Source organism: Phoenix dactylifera, chromosome 4 (assembly GCF_051530095.1).
Source record: "Phoenix dactylifera cultivar Ajwa chromosome 4, Ajwa_hap1_PhDact_Kaust_v1.1, whole genome shotgun sequence".
Taxonomy (NCBI): Eukaryota; Viridiplantae; Streptophyta; class Magnoliopsida; order Arecales; family Arecaceae; genus Phoenix; species Phoenix dactylifera.
In genome coordinates, this window is record NC_143193.1 from 15,802,331 (window position 1) to 15,813,120 (window position 10,790).

The window sequence follows — 10,790 nt, forward strand, 5'->3', positions numbered from 1 at the left end:
ACCCGTTGGTGCTTTTTCTATCAAGTTTACAACCAGCAAAATCTGAATCTGTATACCCTATTAAGTTTAGGCTAGATTTTTTAGAATACCATAAACCTATATTTTTTGTTCCTATTAGGTATTTAAAGATTCTCTTAACTGCAATTAAATGTGATTCCTTAGGATTAGATTGATATCTAGCACACATGCATACACTAAACATGATATCAGGTCTACTTGCAGTGAGATATAATAAAGATCCTATCATACCTCTATACATCTTTTGATCTACTGATTTACCTGATTCATCTTGGTCTAGTTTGCATGAAGAGCTCATGGGTGTGCTGATTGACTTGTTTCCTTCCATATCAAACTTCTTAAGCATCTCCTTGATGTATTTAGCTTGATTGATGAAGATCCCTTCTTCAGATTGTTTGATTTGGAGTCCGAGAAAATAGTTCAGCTCTCCCATCATGCTCATTTCAAATTCACTCTGCATCAAGTCAGCAAATTCTTCGCAGAGGCGATTGTTAGTAGCACCGAAAATAATATCATCAACATAAATCTGCACTACTAACATTTCTTTGTTTTCTTCTTTAAAAACAATGTTGTATCTACATTTCCTCTAGAGAAATCATGATCTAGTAGAAATTTGCTAAGTTTTTCATACCAAGCTCTAGGTGCTTATTTCAAACCATAAAGTGCTTTGTTTAGTTTATACACATGATTGGGGTATTGATGATTTTCAAAACTAGGAGGTTGTTCTACATACACCTCCTCATTAATATATCCATTCAAAAATGCACTTTTTACATCCATTTGAAATAATTTGAAATCTTTAGAGCATGCAAATGCTAGTAACAATCTAATTGCCTCAAGTCTAGCTACAGAAGCAAAGGTTTCATCAAAGTCTATACCTTCTTCTTGATTATAGCCCTTTGCTACTAGTCTAGCCTTGTTCCTAATTACAATTCCATTTTCATCAAGTTTATTTTTATATATCCATTTGGTACCTATTATTGAATATTCAGAGGGTCGTTCAACTAGGTTCCATACCTTGTTTCTAGTAAATTGGTTTAGTTCTTCTTGCATTGCATTTATCCAATTTACATTCTTTTCAGCTTCTTCTATGTGTTTAGGTTCAAAATGAGAGACAAATGCTAAATGATTATTTAGGTTCCTAAGAGATGCTCTAGTCCTAACAGGTTGAGATGGATCATCTAAAATTAATTTCTTAGGATGTCCATGAGCATACCTCCAAGCCTTAGTCAGCCCATGATCCACAATTGCCTCTTGGCTTGATGATGCATTTAAAATTAATTTTTGTTCATCTTCTTGTAATGTCATCTCATCAATCTTTTATTCAAGAATTTCAGCATCATCATCAAGAACAACTCTCTTGCTAGAAGAGATATCACTAGTATTATCAAAAACAACATGTATAGACTCTTCAATAGCAAGGGTTCTTTTATTAAAAACTCTATAGGTTTTACTTGTTGTAGAATACCCCAAAAATATACCCTCATCAGATTTAGAATCTGTTGCCCAGATAGACAACCCAAGAGGGGGGGTGAATTGGGTTTTAAAATAATTATTACAATTAAAATATTTGTGGATAGCTAATTAATACTTTTTGCAAGTTGATTAATTAGATGCTATGTGCAGTGAATGAAATGAAGGTAAGAGACAACAAAGCAATCACAAACACAAGGAATTTATAGTGGTTTGGAGCTAACCCTTGCTCCTACGTCCACTCCCCAAGCCTCACTTGAGAATTCACTATAACCCCTCGGATTACAGCCGGTTGTTTTACAAGCTCACAACCCAACTTGTTGTTTTACGAAGTCACAACGAACTCGGTCGGTTTTTCCAGGCTCACCGACTAGAACCACCCGATTGTTTTTCCGGGCTCACAATCAAACCCTTACATGTTGGTTTCAACCTAGGCTCACCAACAAACCTTTACACCCTTGATTCAATCCCCTGATTGAATCAAGTAAGGAACAAACGGTTTGAACAAAGATAAACAGAAAAATAAAGCTTCTAAACAAGCAGATATACAGCGATATAAATAAGAGAGAAGTTAAGAGCCCTCAAACAAGTTTATGATGATGTAGAGGAGGGCTTCTTGAACTCTGGGTCTCCTCTTGAATGTCTTGAAGACTTGAAGGCTGAAGAAGACTTCTTTAATGCTGGGAAGAGTTGGTTGAATGGAGTTAATGGCCCTCTTCCTTCTTTTCTGTTGAGATCCTTTGGCAGATGAAGATTTTGTGTTTTCTTTGAAAGGAATATCGCTTCTCTACCTTGCTACAGTTCTGTGTGGCTATTTAAGCCAATCCCCATGGAAACTAGCCGTTAGACACAATCTTCTAGCGGTTCTGCACATTCTGCACATCCTGACAATGTTTCCGTTGGGATCGGAGTTGACTCGCGCGATCTGGAGTCGACTCGACTGCAGCAGGAGTCGACTCATGCTTTTCTGGAGTCGGCTCGGCAACTATTCTGGATTTGAATTAAAGTGCTCTTCTCGACTGGGAGTCGACTCGACTTAACCCGGAGTCGACTCCCTAGAGTCTGGAGCTGACCTGGCACTTTTGGAGACGACTCGATGTAAGGAATCCAAGGATGCATTTCTCAAGTTTGCTCACTCGAGTCGACTCAAAAATTCTGGGAGTCGACTCGGCGCTCAGAGTCCGAACTCCCGATCTTCTGTCTTTTGACTCGTGCCGTCCTAGAGTCGACTCGAACTATTTCGGAGTCGACTCGGCTCTCAGTATCCGAAAAACAGTCTTCTGTCTTTTTGGGGTAGCGCTGTCTTGAAGTCGACTCGAACTGTCTTGGAGTCGACTCGCCTCTCAGAGACGAAAATACTGTCTTCTGTCTTTTTGGGGTAGCGCTGTCTTGGAGTCGACTCGGCCTTTGCGGGAGTCGACTCGGCTCTCAGTGTCCGAAAGTTGCTCTCTAACTTTTGCCTTGTATCACACTGAGAGTCGACTCTCGCTTCCTTTGGAGTCGACCTGCCAACCATCGGAGTCGACTCGAGTTCCTCAGGAGTCGACTGGAGCCTGTGCCAGTGCTTCTGATACGCTTGGAGTCGACTCGTAATATCCCGGAGTCAACTCGAGTCTCAGACTTTGGTTCAAATTGACTTCTTAACTTATCCAAAATGTCTTGAACCAAATCTTGAGACACTTAACCATAAATTTACAAGAATTTCACTGAAACACTAGATTGAATTCATTAGTAAACATAAGATATACTCAAATGCTTTGAGCTCATCAAAATCAAATAGGGTTAGGGTTATAATCAATCACTCCACAATCTCCCCCTTTTTGATGATGACAAAACATTGAGTATATGTAAAGTGAATTGCTCAACAAACAAGGAGATTTATAGTAAAATTTTAAAATGAATTCAAGTGTCTGGTTATTTAATTTATCCAAACCTGAAAGGTGTGAAACAATAAATTTTGAAGTTAAAGCTTTCCCTTTCATTTGGAATTATATAAGCCTTCATGTCATTCAATCAATTATTTGGCTTATATATTTTTAATGATTTTGCTTTCTTAAAAATTCAGATTCTCCCCCTCAACACATGCATTCAACTTTGTTTTGATTCTTAGAATTTTCTTTTAGTGCATTGAAGCTTTTGAACTTAAATTTTTGGTTTTTAGAGGGAAAATCTGTCAATCTGTTCTTGAGTATGATTCAACTAATCTCCGAATATCCCTTGAATAGATTCTGGAGATTACTCCATTAGGAGCCCCAACAGAGAGATAATGAGCCTCGAGGTATCGAATCCACTAAGAACAAATTATTGTGTGTTTTAAAAGTTTTCTTTTTATTGATTTTCTTTACATGTCTATTCAATATATTTCTCCCCCTTTTTGTCATCATAGCAAAAAGGAAGAAAGCACATCACACAAGCAATTAGAGATTAATTTGCACATTTTTGAAGAAAATTGTCTACTCATTGTATTGATGTATATGTAGGTACACTTGTGAATACAAAGAGCAAAGCAATAAATACATGTCAAAATAAAAAAAAATAAGCTAGGGCTTCTTGGAGGAGGATGTGGCTCCCTTGGTCAGTCTTGATTGTTCCATGAGTAGACTGACCCCATCTATGATGTGCCCTAGCTGTGTGATGATCGCCGAGGTGGCCCGACTGTGAATCGAGGAAAGCTCAGTCAGACTCTCCTGGAGGGTGTCCAACTTCGAGATCAACACATTCGCCAGACGCTCGGCCCCCTGACTCAGGCTGCCCATGTCGTGTCGGATGTCATCTCGCATCTTCCTTGTGTTGCTTGTGACATCGCTCATATTGGAGAATTGGGCTTGTATGAGGCTTCTGACATTGTAGATCTCCTCCCTCAGATGAGCCGTCATCTCGGTCACGGCTGACAGTGAGGGAACCAATGCAGAAGAGGGGGCATTGGCTGGACCTCGGAGCTCCCTCAGTAGGTCGTCCCGAAGATCCCGCACGATCTCCTGCCGCAGCTTCCGGAGATGCTCAGAAGAGATCCGGACCTCTAATGGCTGAGTGGGTGGTGCTGAAGAGGAGGGTCCGGCAGAAGTAGATGGTGCTGAGGTGGAGGGATAGGTGGGAAGGTCAGAATCAGGATCAGGACTGGGGGAGTGTCTAGTAGTAGGTGTTGAGGAGGATGGTTTCCTGACCCAGGTTCCCTCTACCTTATGAAATCCCATCCCGTGAAGGGTTCCCTCACCCATGCGATCTGTCCATCGCAGTGCGCGAGAGGGTTCCCCCTCAGGAATGGGGATCTCGGACTCCCTAAAGATCAGGGTATACATCATCCCATACGGAAGGGTGAGCCTAGGTCTGTCTAGTGGCTCACATAGGTATTTGTAAATGAGTTTTGGGAAGTTAATTGGAGTATCCTGAAGGATGTAGAACATAAGGGCTAGGTCCCTCTCAGATACAAAATCAAAACGGCCTGTCTTAGGGAAAAGGGTCCTAGAAATGATACTTAAGAGGAGCCGCATTTCAACTGACAGTGAACTAGCGGACACCTCATCTAGTGGGGACTAGGGTGGACTCCCTAATATGGCCGTAAGGGCCTCAGTCCTATCGGCTGGGTGAGTAGGGGATCCCTACTTGGGGAAGATGTAGGATCTGCGCTATAAAATCCTCTGAAATGAATAAAGGGACACCCGCTACGGTTCCCTGTATTCCACCATTCCCCCTAGACACTGTCCCATAGAACTCTCTAACTAGCCCTTGGTATGTGGGGAGATCTAGGGAGCAAAAGAACTCGAGTCCTTGGGCCCTCAACCTATCCCCTATTGTGAAGCCTTCCCAGGAGAGATAGTCGAAGTTGACATATCTCCCGGTGGAGACCGCCTTCCCGGCGCACGGGCGCGAGGGAACCGGCCTCGGCGGGGAACGAACCGGAGGTTGTGGCCTCACGGGATCGTTCCGAGCCTTGGACCGTCGCTCGGCGCCGCTCGCGGGTTGGGGCCTCTTCCGGCTTGGGACAACCGTCTTACGGGGCATCTTTGACCTAGGGATGGGGTAAAACCCTAATGGACGGAAGAACCTCGACGGAAAAACCCTAACGGAGGTCGGAGACGATGTCGGAGACGGCTCTAGGGTTTTGTGAACAGTGGAGGCGGTGAATAGAAGTGTTGATTAAACGCTTGGATTAGGGTTAAAACCTCGGATCCCGACCGCGAGTCGACTCCAGTAAGTCGCGAGTCAACTCGACCTCGAGTCGACTCCAAAATATGCGCGAGTCGACTCCCCTTATGCTTCCATCGACCTCGAGTCGACTCCCGTCTATGTGCGAGTCGACTCCCCCTCATGAGCCGACTCTGAAACGTATCCGAGTCGACTCGAACTTTGGCACGCACCTAAAAATCATGCTATTTTCATACCAACCAAGGGACAATCACTAAGTTATGATCTGATTTGATGATCATAGATGAGAAACTCCAAATTTAACACAAGCTAATCATCAAAATCAATGAACTAGAAGAGAATATCACTAGGATGGATCAATCATTCCTAATCCTCTCCTAAGCACACTAAATCGCTCTTCACTCAAGGGTTTTGTGAAGATGTCAGCTAGTTGATCATCTGTGCAAATATATTGAAGTGTAACATCACCATTCAGTACATGATCTCTTATGAAGTGATGTCTTATTTCAATGTGTTTGGTTCTTGAGTGCTGAATTGGATTCTTGGTTAAATTAATAGCACTTGTATTGTCACAATTAATAGGAATTTTATCTTGTTTAATTCCATAATCTTCCAGTTGTTGTTTGATCCACATGATTTGAGCACAACAACTCCTGGCAGCAACACATTCAGCTTCAGCAGTAGATAATGCAACCGAGTTTTGTTTCTTGCTAAACCATGAGATTAAATTTTCTCCTAAGAATTGACATGTGTTAGATGTATGCCCTAGAAGCCAATCTGGCTGACACATTGTTAATTCTAGGGACATAATTTTGTACTTGACTATTTATTATTGAATAAATAAAAGGCATCTTTTCATTCATATTATTTATGTGTCTATGAATCGTCCAAGAAATTAATAAGATGATGATACATATTCTCAAGAGTTGAGAATTTGAGCCATGTATCATTGGTGATTAATTTCTAAATGCTCCTGATCAATGGATCATCACGAGGACGGTGATCGATCCGATCAGTGCACAGATCACTTTTCTTCTGGATGGACGAGACTTGAGTCCACAGTGTAGGGACACTGAAGTGATAGTGCAGGTGCTTGTTAGAGAACAAGGGTACTAAGCGTGACCAAGACAAGAAGTCACTTGGATGTCTATCCACTCGTCAGTGACTTGCTTGATGTTGCAGTAGTGTGACTGGTCCTTTGACCTGCGGTGCTTCGGCTACTCACAGTGAGGTTATTGTAGTTTGACTGCACACATACATGGTCTCTAGCCATATGGGTCCATGCAGTGTAGATTGGCTGCAGTAGGTTCACTGTAGGAGTAGGGTATGCACCTACAAGGAATCTATCGACCTTGATAGAAGAGGAGTGATCCTATGTGATTTGTTAGACTGAGTTCTAAGACCTTGGCCAGGACAGTAATATAAAGTAGAGAAAGAGTTTTCCACTATCAAGACCTTGGCCAGAAAGAGTTCTAAGACCTTGGCCACTACATGCTGCTAGGTGTCACTGGTGGATGGTGGGACTCACAGGGATTATCTCGATGATCGATAAATCCTAATGAGTTGAGTTGGAATCGTTCCAACCCATTTAAAGGAGTTTTCAATGATATAGTGATAGAGATCACAATATATCTCACTACTAGTCAGAGTAGAACCTATGGGGTCACATACACTAGAAGTATTGACCGATCCGATGGTTGAAAAGTGATTATGAATCACAAGTAATCAATTCGATTGATATTCAGTTGAAGAAGGAACAAAGGGAATTAATTAATTGGACTTGAAACAAGAGTCCTACTTCGAGTAGGATTCCTAGAGTCCTAATTGGATTAGGACTGGGAATCCTAGTTGGAGTAGGACTGGGATTCCTACTTGGAATAGGATTCCTGCAATCCTAATGAGATTAGGAGTTTTGAATCAAAATTAGATTCCTACTTGGAGTAGGATTCCTAGAGTCCTAATCGGATTAGGACTTCGGATTCAAATAGAGTCCTAATTGGATTAGGACTAAAATTATATATGTCCTAATTTGGATTAGGATTTCTTAAGTCACAATTAATTATTAATCTAATGAATCGATAAGACTCCTAATTGGATTAGGATTGAAGAGTTCAATTGAGTCAAAATTGATTTAAGTTCTAATTGGATTAGGACTTACCTAGATTGGATCCAAATTGGTTCACCCTTGGGCTAAGCCTAATTGGATTAGGGCTTGACCACATTAGGGCATTCCAATCCCTACCTAATATGGATTAGGGTTTACCATGAGGAAGGGGATAAGCCCCTCCCCTTTCCACGTGGGGAAGGGAGAAGAGACGGCGCCCCCTCTTAGGAAAGACATCAAGAACTCCTAAATGTTAGGAGCTCCACATGTCTATAAAAAGGGACTTGTGGGCGGCACCTAGGGCATAGAAGAAGTCCTCTTCCTCCTCGCCGTACGCCTCCCTCTCCTCTCCTCTTGGTTCAGCCGCAAGCAAGGAAGATAAAAGCCAAAGGTGTTGGCGGCATCCTCTTCCTCCCTTCTTCCTTCCAACGCAGGGAAAAGAAAGAAGGCTGCGTGGGGATTCTTCTTCTTCCTCTTCTTCATCCTTCTTCTTCCTCCTCTCAAGCACAATCAAGGGTTGATTGAAAGAGAGGAAATCAGCCATCAAAAGAAGTCTTTGCAAGGGAGCTAGCACCCCGGGAAGACAAGAGAGCTTTGATCGGATCACTGCTTCGTGTGGATACCCGTAGAGGCCGGACACTTGAACGGCTTCAAGCAAACCTTCATCCTAGACCACGAACTTTAGTTTGCGATGATCATCTACCCGCTCAAGGTGAAGATCTGATCTTCCTAAAGGTTTAAAAAGTTTTAATTCTTATCTAACTACGAATGATTCATGAAACAACGTTCATGCGATGAACGTCGATCCCGCTTATGCCGATTCTGCTGCCATCTGAATTTTTTTTGAAATATCAGCGGCATGGGCAGGTTCCCAACAGTGGTATCAGAGCCTAGGCTTCATAGATTAAGTTAAGAATTAATTATCTAAAGGCTTATCAGATCTGAAAATTGAATGATCATGCATGCTGAAAATTTCTGCATGCAGATTTTTCAGGGGTGCTGATTTTTGCATGCTGATTTTTATGTGATAAGATGATGATTCTAATTGCATTGTTAATGAGATTACAAAGTTTAGAATCATGATTAGCATGATCAGCAACCTATGTCATGATATAATCAGTTAGTTTTCAGATTTGAAAATTATAATTGTTGCATATGGTGATGATCATAGGATTCAGACCCTTTTGGTATCAAATGTAATGACCTGCGATGTGATCTCAATGTCATGTAATTTTTCAGATGCTTGCATGCATCTTATTTGATGTTTTGAGAGGCCTGCATGCCTCCTAAAAGGAGATGTAATTTATTTTTATTTTTATTTTACAATCTGGTTGTATTTGTGTGATATGATGTACGTCAACGATCAAGTTGAAGACTAGGCATGAGATGAACAGGTGATCTAAGCGGTTGATGGCGATTGGATCAAGAGTTGATCAAGGATCGGATCAAGGAGGCTTGGAACCAATTCAAGAGTTGAAGACCAGTTGATCGATTGACGTGCATGTGCTTGTAATACGACCTAACTAGAATCCATGATCATCACCTATTTAAAGTTTAGCTTTATTTGATGCTGCGATTATAACTGCCTGTGATGTGCCGTTTGCATGTGATGTGAATGCGAGTCGGGTAGATAGGTTTACATGTGATGTAGCAAACCCAATTGAGACCTAAATCAAAACCTCCTCAATCAAGTCGAGAGTGAACCGACATGAGCAAGTCATATTAGATTAATTGATCTAATTGGTGTCTAGGAAAGCATGAAAGGTGGTTACTTAATTAGGACCTTACTCTCTGAGTAAGGGGAGCCTCCTACCTGCTTACCTGGCCAATTGTTCGATTACCTCTCATGAAGGGCTCAAGTTGCAAACACTAAGACCTAATTAACCAATATTAAGTCAATAGGTCTTCCACTGTAGTAGAGCTGCTAAGGTCTTTCTGATGTTGATTTGTCTCGGCTGGACACAGTGGTCAAGTTGCATCGGGGGGCTGGACCTCTCCATAGACATGAGATGTTGTAGGGTAAAGGTGGGGTTGGGCACCAATAACTGTTAGGTGAGGACCCAATGACGACTTTATTCCTACGGTTATACGGTGGGTCTGACTTAACTAAGAAATGGGACCAATAACTGTTAGGTGAGGTTTTCATGGCTTAGAGACCAAGTTACACTGCAACATGCTTGAGAAGCATTGTACAAGAGTTGTACATTCATCAATCTATGTGTCACCAATAACTGTTAGGTGAGGTGGCATGTAAATTGGTGGGACCGCAGTACCCACTAGAAACCCTAGTCGTGTGGGATTTCCGTTTTCCTACCAGGGGAGTGTGAGGGACTCGAGAAAATAGTGGGAGTTACATTTGTTCTAAAAGACCTTAGAACAAATTAGGATCAAGTACAAAAGTCTAACTAGAATCTTTACTCTCTGCAAATACAATGTCAGCTTCAAACCCTTTGACCCGTATTCTTGAGACCAACCGACTGACCAGAACCAATTACAAAGACTGGCTTAGAAACCTCAAAATTGTTTTGGACTGTGAGAAAATAGGCTACATACTCGATTCAGATATCCCTATACTACCAACACGTCCTACTGATGTTCAGCGTGAGATGCATAAAAAGTGGTTGGATGATGACATTAGAGTAAAATGCTATATGATGGCATCCATGTCAAATGAACTCCAATGCCAGCATGAAAATATGAAGACTGCTAGGAACATACTGGCACACCTGCAAGAGTTGTATGGTGAGCAGAGTCGCACAGCTCGTTTTGAAGTGTCCAAGAGGCTTTTCAAAACAAAGATGCGCGAGGGGCAGTCTGTCCATGATCACGGTCTGACTATGATCAAGGATCTGAAGGAGCTTGAGAAGCTCGGTATGGACATGCACAAGGAATTACAAGTGGATTTGATCCTACAGTCACTTCCTGATTCATTTGGTCAGTTTATAGTAAACTACCACATGAATAAGATTGAATGCACTAAGACTGAACTAATAAACATGTTGGTAACTGCTGAGGGAGCCTTGAAAGGTTCAAGGGGCAATGTCCTTGC